Source organism: Lynx canadensis, chromosome A1, assembly GCF_007474595.2.
Source record: "Lynx canadensis isolate LIC74 chromosome A1, mLynCan4.pri.v2, whole genome shotgun sequence".
Classification (NCBI taxonomy): domain Eukaryota; kingdom Metazoa; phylum Chordata; class Mammalia; order Carnivora; family Felidae; genus Lynx; species Lynx canadensis.
In genome coordinates, this window is record NC_044303.2 from 74,625,603 (window position 1) to 74,638,271 (window position 12,669).

Consider the following 12,669-nt stretch of genomic DNA (forward strand, 5'->3'; position numbering starts at 1 on the left):
TAAAGTGAAATAAGCGTTAGATTTAAGATGTGGTTGGGATAACCCACATGGATGTTTCTCCTAGGTTTGGTTAGTGATAGTCATTTAAATATGTATGCACCACATGGAAACTGAGTTTCAGTCTCTCCAAAGATTCAAGATGGTGCCCTTAGATAAGAAGCTAAATTTACTCTGAATCTCAAAAGTCAATTTATCTACTTTTGACCAGTTAAACTTTTGACCACATACAAAGGACTGCTTTTTTACTTTCTTTATGATTATGTCTTAAACTTGAGTTATTTCTCTTACTTGACTCATAAACTACGGATTAATAACAAAGGAGAGAGAAAAAAGAAATTGAGACTTTCCCTCCTTTATCTTATCCTTGTGATCTTTTAAGTATTGTAAACTTGGAGAAAAAGTCATTTGTTGAAAACTTTCAACTCAGATTTATACAAATTATAATGTGGTCAGGGTCAAAAATTTAATCACACAAATCTAATATACAAAGTCAACTTAAAAAAAATCTAGAAGTCATTTAATCTTCCTTATAAGTCCCCAGTCCACTTAGTAGATGAAAAATTTAGATTTATCCTTTACTTTTACCTTGATTTTATCTTGTTTAAAATGTTTCCTTTGGTCAAATTTCCAGTTCATTCTAAGTCCAACTAAATTTTTACATTTTTTTATGCTCAAGGTAAAGACTGATTACATGTCTCAGTAAAAAGGTAAGGGTAGGTTGTCTTAGTGCTATCCTATGTGATTGGTCTTTAGCATTGGATGTTGTGCTTGGTTTCTTTAATGTCATCAGCAACGATCAATACTTTATACTCTTAATATTACATAGTAACCACTGCCGTTGATGGTTGGCCATGTGCAATCCCATCCTAGGTTTCTGCCGGCTAAGTGAATCTTTCAGCATCTACTGTGCCCTTGTCAGGGCACACAGAAAGTTCTTGATTTCTTGAATGTCAAGACCAAGTGGCAGGGTGTTCTCACCATCACTTACCTGGCAAAGTCTCTCCCTTGCTGTGTTATCAGACAGCATGTTGGACAATGCTCCGTAGGGGACTTTAGCTGGAGGCAGATAAAATAAGAAAAGCTTTCTTGGTTTGTCTCATGATTATCTGTAAGTTTCTATTTCTATCAACTCCTCAACTTACCCAGTCACATTTCAACTCAACAGACCCCAAAGGAGCAGGTTTTCTGCCTTTTCCTCCTTATCTTAACAGGCCTTCCTTTTTGTGATACCTTAATTATTCTTTGAGTCACCAAGCATCCAGACTTGGCCTAGTGATATAAGGATAATCTTTAATAACCTATAAAAGAGTTTCTGTGAGCTAAGGACACACAGTCGGCTGACGACACAGGAAAGTCAATACAACCCGGACCCATGGATCCTATGAACTGAAATGAATATATTTTAAAAAAATTCTCCCAACGTTAACCATTTTGCAGAAACTTGAAGGAAATATTCTGACTCTTTTTCATTAGGTGAGTGGATGTATATCTGATTAATTTAAGCCATGTAGAAAGCTACAAGGTTAAACCATAGGAAATTGCCATTGTTGTGTGTCGAAAGCAGTCAAATACTGTCAATGCAGGTCCGATTATTTCAAATCTTTCAGCACCTTGTTTCTGTGTAATTTGGGGAATCTCCAACCCAATGAAGGCACACAGGTACACACACACATACACGCATGCACACACATAGGCACACACACACACAGGGACATCATTCTCTTTGTTAGTCTGGTGTTTAGAACAAGGTTGACTTACTGTAACATTTTATGAACTTTCAACTCGATAGACAAATGATATACTTAACAAATTACATTGTAATGTCTCTCTCCTCATGTTGTAATTAAAGCAGTACAAACACACCTTTGTTTACAAAGATGAATATATATATTTACATAATACCGCATGAATTCTGTTCAAGGCATAGTCAAAGAGTATAGTAGGATTACACTTGATTTCTTGCTGTGCATTTTTTTTTCTGAGAGTTTTTATTTGCTCTTTGCTTTGTTCTTTTAACTATCAAACCATTCGATTTCAACTTTTTATGTTTTTAATAAAATTTTTTTAATGTTTATTTATTTTTAAGAAAGAGAGAGAGACAGAGCGCAAGCAGGGGAGGGACAGAGTGAGAGGGAGACACAGAATCCGAAGCAGTCTCCAGGCTCTGAGATGTCAACATAGAGCCTGCGGTGGAGCTTGAACTCATGAACCATGAGATCATGACCTGAGCCAATGTTGGACTCTTAATCGACTGAGACACCCAGCTGCCCCTCAATTTCAACTTTTTAAAAACATTTCAAACCTACGAAAACATCTATTTTTTTCCCAAGAGACTTTCATTCAGATGGTCTCTTTCCTTTTAAATCTAGACTAGCTGCTTTCTAAATCTGTATACAATTGTCCTTGTGAGATTTCTCAACATTTGCTTCATCGATATGGTATGTTATTTTCTAGACATCATATTTCCCCTTTCATGATTTAATTCTTCACTTCTCTGAAGTATATCCTCAAGTAAGAAATAGTATAGAGGGTTAAATTTACTTATCTCTGATTTTCTAAAAATACTCTTCTTCTGTCTGACTTAATTTGTCTCACTGCAGAATTCTTGGTAGAAAAATGGTCAGAATTTGAAGAAATTTTCTCTTTGTATCACACCAGCCAATATTGCTGAATAAAAGACCAATTCCAGTTTTATTGTCTGTCTTTTTGAGATTGTCTCATTTCCCACCTCTTGACACCTTGTGTATGAGTTTCCTAGGGCTGTTGTAACAACATACCACAGAGTAACTTAAAACAAGAGAAATGTGTTCTGGAGACAAGAAAGTCTGAAATCAAGGTGTTAGTAGGGCTGTGCTTCCTCTGCAGTTTCAAGGGAACCATCCTTCACCAGTTCTTCCATCCTATGGTGCTGTCTGCAACCTTAATGTCATTTGGCTCTTAGCTGCATCACTCTGATGTCAGAGGATAGTCTCCTTATGTGGCTGTGTCTCTGTGTTCAAATCTCCCTCTTTTACGAAGAAACTAGGGGCACCTGGGTGGCTCAGTCAGTTAAGCGTCCGACTCTTGGTTTCGGCTCAGGTCATGATCTCATGGTTCCTTGGTTCATGCCCTGTGTTAGGCTCTGTGTTGATACTGAGGATCCTGCTTGGGATTCTCTTTCCCTCTCTCTCTGCCCGCCCCCCCCCCACTCTCAAAATAAATAAATAAACTTAAAAAAAAGAAACTAGTCATTGGGTTAGGGCCCACCCTAATTTAGTAAGACCTCATCTTAACCTAATTAAGACCCTATTTCCAAATAAGGTCATTTTCTTAAGTGTGGGAGTTAAGATTTGAAAAAAAAAATCTTTTGGGGGAGTGCAGTTCAACCTACAGCACCCTGAATTAGAAGAAAAATTTATTTTTTACTTCTGGGTATGCTGATATTTTCAAATGATGAATCTAAATCTGGCTTTCTTTATAATTTTATTTAGTAAACTTTATGTAATTTGAAAATATCTATGCCATTTAAGTCAGAGAAATTTTCTTCTCATATCTCTGATATTTTTGTCTCTGTTTTTGCTATTTATTCTTCCAGAACTCATATTTTAATTGGACCATCGATTTCTTGGTTTTATAACCTATATCATTTATCTTTTTACCCGTATTTTATGTAAATCTATCATTGAAAAAAATCAAACAATCTCTCTCAACTTTATATTCCAGAGTTTGCTTTGAAATTATGAATGTATAAGTTTATCTCTAGTTCTCAAGAGTTCTTGTGTTTTTCTTTTTTTATACCATTCTGGTGTTAATTTATGAATATGTGATCTACATGGTTTTCATAAGACTCTACTTTGGACAATTTTGTTTTAATTTCTGTATCTTTTCCTAAATTATGTTCCTGGATATTTTTTTAAGACTTATTCTTTCTTATTTCAGGCTTTCCTTAAAAGTATAACCAAATTTGCTTTCCCATAGATATTATTTTTTTAACGTTTATTTATTTTTGAGACAGAGAGAGACAGAGCATGAACGGGGGACGGTCAGAGAGAGAGGGAGACACAGAATCCGAAGCAGCTCAAGGCTCTGAGCCGTCAGCCCAGAGCCCAACGCGGGGCTCGAACTCACAGACCGCGAGATCGTGACCTGAGTTGAAGTCTGACGCTTAACCGACTGAGCCACCCAGGCGCCCCTCCCATAGATATTTTTAAATGTGGCCACTGATTATTGTAAACTACGTGCTCTGTAAATGTGGACAAGGCTCATCATCTATTCACACTTGCTTTAGAATAGAGCCAGACATTCACTGAAGACCACTCGTATGCAAGCATGGGAATGCTTCGCTGTGGGTGTCCAACTAGGCACTCGAGTTTTCTCTTGACATTTTCTTCGGTTTGTTTGGAAGGCAAACCTCCCTTTTTGCCTTGGGTGTGATCATCTGGGTTATTACTTCTGCTTAGTAAAATACAATCAGATATGACGTGGTAAATGTTCTGTGCACAGTCCTTCACTTACATCTTATATGTTGGCCCACAGCTCTGTGGGGTTCTGTCACCTGTGCTGAGAACCCTTACATCACGTCAAGCTCAGCTTAACCTCATTAATCAATGGTTACCAGTCAGCTTTTCAGCTTGACTTCTTATTGAAACTTTAGAAATCTCTCTGTTGCTGAAGTCTTCTCCATTCTTTTGCTGTTATGAGATTACAGGTTTCATTTTTTTTTTTTTTTAATTTTAACTTGTTTTCAGGAAGGAACATTGTAAATGTCTGCGGCAAATCTGCCATCTGTCTTCTAAGTAGTTTTGTTGTTGTTGTTGTTGTTTATTTCCACTGGGACGGCCTGATCTCCTTGAAGAGCTGTTGCAGGGAATTGGTTTCTAGGTGAAAATATTCAAAGAAGACAGTTACTCAGGAAAAGTAAAACACAAAACCGAACCAAAAAAACGAACCAACAAAACTCTTGTTTCACCATCGTACACAAGATTCTCTGTGGATCTAAGAAGCTGTGGCCACAAAGCAAAGAAAGAATTAGAAAAAAGTTTCATGAATCATATTTCCGGACAACTGTCTGAGGAAACCAAAAGACAAATATATTTTATTTTATTCCCATTTTTCCTTTACTTTTTCTGTTTTTTCATGTCCTATCCTCCTCCCTTCTTTCTTTCGTCTGTCTCTCCCAGTCACCTCCAGCATGCCGTCAACCATGCTCACTTTGCCCTTCACCTTACTTCTCCCACAGAGACCAGAGGGCAAGATGTTGCTGTTGTTGAGTGGCCACAACCTTTCCCAGTGAAAATAGAGTGACGGCAACCTTGCCCAGTGAAAACAGTATGGCGGTGTTTGGCGCCTCCACCTGGGCCTGCCTTGTGTTAACGACTAAAAACAAAATCTGCCTGAAATATCGTCATGACACATACTTATAACACCTGAAGAATCCACAAACATTTCAATAATTATACAACTATTGTTTGATTGATTTACAGACAGGCAACCTTAAGCATTTACAAATATTGAAGTAGAATGCACGTGAAGGAAATACATGTGTTTGTGGCCTCTGAAGCACTATTTGTTCATCCGGCTTGTTTACATTCCTATTTTTTCACATTCCACTTTCCATTTTCCTGTTACACCATTTTTAAGTTTTCATCTTTATGATCTATGTGCTTCTTTGTAAGCTGCAACAAATATTATTTGGGGGTTGTATCAGGGTTCTTCAGAGGAAAAAAAGTCAGTAGGGCATATAGGAGGGGAATTGTTACAGGAATTGGCTCATGATGATGGGGGCCAAGCAATACCACCATGTGCCCTCTGTAAGCAAAACACCAGGTAAGCTGGTGGCATGATTCAGGCTCAGTCTTACGACCTGAGAATTGGAGGATCGGCGGTATGAGACGCAACCATGAGGGCCTACATCTGAGGGTAGGAGAAAATGGGTATCCCTGCTCAGTTCACTCATCCTCTGCCATTTTGCTCTTTTCAGGTCCTCGATGTATTGGATGATGCCCACCCAGAGGTGTAGGCGATCTTTACCCAGCCTACTGATCCAAATGCTCGTATCTTCCACCTAGACACAGAAATACTGTTTTACCAACTACTTGTGTATTATTTAGCCCAGTCAAACTGACAAATAAAATTAAGCATCACAGGGGTTCAGGCATAAAATAGATAAAAGTATATATAATCTTTTTTTTTTTTATTTTTGTTAACGTTTTATTTCTGAGACAGAGAGAGACAGAGCATGAGTGGGGGAGGGGCAGAAAGAGAGGGAGACACAGAATCTGAAGCAGGCTCCAGGCTCTGAGCGGCCAGCACAGAGCCTGATGCAGGGCTCGAACTCACAAACCATGAGATCATGACCTGAGCTGAAGTCAGTCACTCACTCGACTGAGCCACCCAGGCGCCCCAAAATATATTTAATCTTGAAGAAGTATTTGTTGTGTGATTACTGTGGAGTAGAACCTATTTAAGTTCTAAGGACAAAATGAATAATAGGTCATTTTTTTTTCTGCATAAATAAGTAGCTCACTTAGTAAGGAAGATGGGAGTAAACGACCAACAGGAACAGTATATGTTAATGCTGTTGTATTTACACATTACCAGGAGGAAACATGTTCTACTAAGACAGCTCACCTTCCCTAAACCAAAGATATGGAGGAGTGAGAGAGTAGGTGGGGACGAGAGATAGAGCATCGCTTCTGATGTTCTTTCAAAGAATTTAAACAGTCAGATTTAGTTTCCCTGTCTGAATGTGCTCCCACTTGTCCACACTCAGTCAGCTAACCCTGCTCTCTGGCACGAGCACCAGCACCCACACTGGCATATTCACACCTCTTTGCCGCCACCACCAACATCCCTATGACCCCCTCCTTTAGGCTTGAAAACGTTCTCCATTCTGCCACGAAGGTGGAATATTTTCTTGACTACATAACACATATCTGTTGATAGTCTTGTTTATTTCTTTACACCACAGGAGACATTGTGTATCATTGTATTGTAGGCAAGCCATAGCACATGGTCGGTGTAGGAAGTATAGTTCTCCATTGAATCATTTTCCCCTGTTTACATAAAAGCTAAATAGGGGCGCCTGGGTGGCACAGTCGGTTGAGCATCCGACTTCGGCTCAGGTCATGATCTCACAGTTTGTGAGTTCCAGCCCCGCATCGGGGTCTGTGCTGATGGCTCAGAGCCTGGAGCCTGCTTTGATTCTTTGTCTCCCTCTCTCTCTGCCCCTCCACAGCTCACTCTCTCTCTCTCTCTCTCTTAAATAAGTAAATAAATAAATAAATAAACATTAAAAGCTAAATAAACTTTCACAAAAGAGGTGGAGTGCTCCTTTGCCAAAGAATGCAATGTGGAGGGAAACAAACCGAACACATCTTAAAATCGCTGTCTGCTTTGTATTATAATTTATACATGGCCTTCGATTTATATTAGCATTGGAATATTGACCTATTAATGACATATTATTCTTTCATGGTAATTCATTATAAGAATACTGCATTCTTCTTATTAAGTGATTAATATTTCGCGAATGTTACATCAGCACTGTGGAAATGGGGAAATTCAGAAAACTTTTGATGCGTAATTGAGATTTGATTTATTTTTATTATTATTTTTTTTAGCCTAGAAGATCCATAACTAGTAGTAGTCAAAAAATAGCACGTCTGAATATAAGCTTCACTTTCTAGGCAGTCATTTCTCATTGAAACCCACACACATCAACATACATATATAGCCATTTGCTTATAGCAAATAATTTCCAATATTCTTCATATGACCTACAATTTCCTGGATTTGAGAACTAATGAGGAAACTTCACAATGCTCAAATTCTGTGAGACTTACTATTCCTTACATATGTTAGATTACATACTTTCATCTATAGGGGAAGCTCATGACTAATGCATGGTTTAAATGTATATCATTTAGACAAATGACATGTTGCTAGATAAATCTTGCAGGTGCCAAGAATTTAAACAGGGACTTTAGAGGAAAACCAACTAACCGTTGGATTTTTCAAATCCCTTTGGGAACATCTGTGGAAAGAAATATTGAGACTTTTAATGAAATAGTATGAGTATACATGAAAGACTCAGCGGGCTGAGATGATGGGAGACTATCCCCCCCCCCACCCCACCCCAGCAAAGGAAAACGAATGAGCAGACACTTTCTGTAACCCACCCACTGAGCTGGCAGTGCCCACGACTCCCAGGAACCTCTGTTTGACTTGTCACTTGCAAGACAAATTTGCTCATATATCATGACTGTCAGAATACCTTTTCGGCGACTGTATCAGTAATTAGCTATGCCTTGTTAGTGCTCAAGGCGTGTGTATCTGTCACGTTGATAAAAAGATCTTTTCTTTCTCTTCCATTTCAACAGTGATCAAACCCTCACTGAACGCCCTTTAAAAACACTTATGTTGTTTGAGAAAAATAAGAACCAGTATGCTATGCCAGCCTATGGGGTATTCAAAGTTGAGAGGAAAAGTAAATCCTGAAGTTAACACTCCGAATAATTTGGAAACGTATTCCTGAGTTCTTTAGATAAGTTTTCTGACTGGGCCTAGCAATGTGAACTGTTTTCTGTAGAATCTCCTGAAAATTTTCAGTTGATAAAAAATTTTCATACATTGTTTATTATCACACACTAAGAGATAATTACAAGAGGTTTTTTTTTATTTTTTTTAACGTTTATTTATTTTTGAGACAGAGAGAGACAGAGCATGATTGGGGGAGGGTCACAGAGAGAGGGAGACACAGAATCTGAAACAGGCTCCAGGCTCTGAGCTGTCAGCACAGAGCCCGACGTGGGGCTCGAACCCTCGGACCGTGAGATCATGACCTGAGCCGAAATCGGACACTTAACTGACCGAGCCACCCAGGCGCCCCAAATAATTACAAGAGTTTTAGTTCCACTGGGGGATATAATCAGATGCATATTTATGTTTATAACAAATAAAAAGGCAGATAGAATTATATAAATCAGAGATTCTCAAGTTTGGATCATCAACAAAATCAAATGTGATTTTTTTAAGATAAAAGTTCTCAGACCAAAATTTGCTGAAACAAACTATCTTAACAGAAAAAAAGTAGCATAAGGTGAAAAGGCAAAAAACTAGTCTCAGATAAACTATTTAAAAAAATTACATGAGTGGTGTTATCATTAACATTTCAGAAATATTTAATTGAAACAAAAAACATAATAGATCTGCTTCAAATCAATGAGGCCAAATTAAAAGCGAGCATGATATATGAACAGGAAGTTTAGAAAGAAATAAAAATGGCTAATAAATACATAAAATGATATTGAACCCCATTTATGATCAGGAGAAATTGAAATAAAATGATAACAATGCTTCTCTCTTTACCCAACAGATTTGCAAGATTAAATGAGAAATTAAAAAAAAAATAATGTTTACTTTTTTTTATTTTTGAGAGACAGAGTACAAGAGAGGGAGGAGCAGAGAGAGAGGGAGACACAGAATCTGAAGCAGGCTCCAGGCTCTGAGCTGTCAGCACAGAGCCTGACCCGGGGCTTGAACTCATAGACCAGACCATGAGATCATGACCTGAGCCGAAGTTGGGCGCTCAACTGACTGAGCCACCCAGGCACCCCAAAATGAGAAATTTTAAAAGATCGTCACTAGTAATGACGATGGTCTAAAAGATTTAAAAGTATCATCAGCTGTGGGTGAGAGTGTTCATTTTATCAACTTTGAGGAGAGCCATAAAAGCACCCACCTGCAAATATAGTATCATCGTCAAGCAAACGTCTCCACCACGGCTTCTAGTGGATCCTCGAACCATCCCGAAGAGTGACTAACTAGCACATGGTTGGTTCTCAAATTTGATCGATTCAATTAATTATTAATTGTGAACATTCTCTGACTCATTTATCTCACTTGCAAAGTCAGTCTTACAGAAAACATAGTATGAGTGATTAGTACTGTACAAGGATGTTCATTGCAACTCTGCCTCCTGCAGAAAGAAAGGCCATCTTAATGTGAATCAATTAACAAGAACATGAAAGAACGAGATCTCTGATGCTTTGGAAAGATATCTCAGATGACAAGTTAAAAAAACAAAGCAAAATTTAAATGTAAATATAGTGTTGTCATGTGTTCTCTAGAATGTTTAATTGCTTGGGGAAAATAGCCCAGAGTTTGACAGATCCATTGTTGTGTTCTAGAATTTGGAGGGAAAGAACTAAAATCAGGCACATAAGAGGGGCGCCTGGGTGGATCAGTCAGTTAAATCTCCAACTATGGCTCAGGTCGTGATCTCACAGTTCATGAGTTCGAGCCCGGCCTTGGGCTCTGTGCTGACAGCTCAGAGCCTGGAGGCCCGCTTGGGATTCTGTGTCTCCCTCTCTCTCCCCACGTCGCGCTCTGTCTCCCTTTCTCTAAAAAATATATAAGCGTTACATTTTTTTAAAAAATCGGACACACAGAATACCAATCGAATGGAAACACATGAATGGATTATTAAATGTGGAAAAGCTTACAAAAAGGAACATCATCATCATCATCATACATTTGAATCAGCAGTGAAAATATTCAAGTCGCCATAAGACAGAAGTATTTACTTTTTATACAAAGTTTTGGTTTCTTTAAAACAGGTTAATCTAGGCATAGTGTGGGGGATGTGGAAGACACTGAGATCTCAGCCACTAGAACAGGTAGTGAAAAGCTCTTGTCTGTAACTATTGAATCAAAAACTTGCTACCTAAGTATTATTATGAAAAATGCAACCAAATACCAGAGGAAACACCTAAAAGAAGAGCCAAACTCCATAAAGACAGAAGAGTCTGGACAGGTTGTAGCTAATGCTGATTTCAAGTTTAAGTCTCCAGTCCAACCATTTTCAGGGTGTTTTCAGTTTGAAAAATAAGTAAGATTTTGTTTCTGTATTTAGTTTTGTTTGTTTGCTCACCTGCTTTCCAATATTTCCAGATTTCCAAATCCAGATTTCCAATATTTCATTAGGAGATCCAAATTACTAAACTAGCTGACCTGGGTTCCCAGTACCTTGTCCCTAATTCCTACATTTGGAAAAAGGTGTTGGTGGATGTGGGGGGATGTGGAGAGATGCATGAAGGAAAAGATTATAGAAAGATTATATACTTCTGTATATCAGAAAATAACAGACAGTAATTTCGCCTTTGAAGTCAGAGCAAATATCAATTTTAATGCCTGGCAATGTCAAATATAATATTTTATACATAAGATTTCAGAAAAGAAGTGGTTCAATTTCTCCTATACATTTTGTTCTTCTGTGATATCAAATTAATGCTAGCAAGAGTTTTGTTACTAAGTTCTCATTCTCTTACTGTTTGCAAAGTAACAATTTCTCTCTTTTAGTTCAGCATCGCGAGAACGTTTTCTGAGCCAAGATATCTTTTACTTAAGGGAAATTACACTTTCAGCCAAAATACATTTAATACCAACTGACGAGTAAGGTTATTGTTAGCATGCATTTTATGAATAATTCCCTGTAAGCTATATAAACTTGGGTGATTCTGCTAATCAGTGTGAACCTCAATTAAAAGCCTGAAAAATGGGAATTACACAAAGAAAATTTGAATTGATCTTTCCATTTGAGTTTATCATTTCATCATAAATTAACACACAAATATATCCAGATATATAAGTACTATGTCACTGATGTATTAAAAATAACAAAATTATGATTTGGCTTTGTCACTGGGAGATAAAATCAACTTTTAAAAAATTATGAATAACAATCTAAAACAATGATCTTCATTTGCCTGGTAACATTAGACACACAAAAAACCCTCAATTATTTATTCTCTAAGGCATTTATACGATACTATTTTTCTTTTTGTTTCAAATGGAAAGAACCAAAAAGACCATCACACCCAAATCATAATCAATTTGCACTGACAGGGTGACATCAACATTAGCCATGCCATATGCCTGACTATAAAATGGAATGATTAGTATGTGCCCCCTGAACAGTAGATTGCTAATTTACCCTGAATGTATTAAAGCACATTAATGGGGAACCACAGAAATCTGCAAATGCATGCATCCACTTTTTTGAACGACCGTATCCATCATATCCAATGGCTTTCTCATACCCTTTTGTAATTCTGCAAATGCCTGGCCACCCAGCCTTCCTTCGTCATTTATTTTCATTCTTCCGTGTGGCTTTGTTTGTATTTTCTAGAGTTTTATATAAATGGGATCATACAATATACATTCTTACTTTTGGCTTCTTTCCTTCAGCATAATCATTTAGAGATTTGTCCATGTTCTGTGTATCAATAGTTCATCTTTTATTACTGAGTGGTATTCAATCCTATCACATTTTCCAATTCACCTGATCGCAGATATATAATACTAATTATAGCTGCTAGGAACATCGATGAACAAGTCTTTACCTCAACATAAGTTTTTATTGATCTTAGGTAAATCCTTAGACGTGAAATGATTGCATCATGTGGCAGAATGATGTTTAATTTGTTAAAAAAAAAAAAAGAAACCTAAAAACTGTGAAACTATATTCCATAGTGGTTCTACCATTTTATGTTCTCATCAGTTGTTATGTGAAAGTTTCAGTTACTCAAGAGCAGGACAAAAACTTAATGCGGCCAGTCTTTTTAATATAAAGATATTCCAATCAGTGGTCCAATAGGTATCTCACTGTGGTATTGATATATTTGCAGA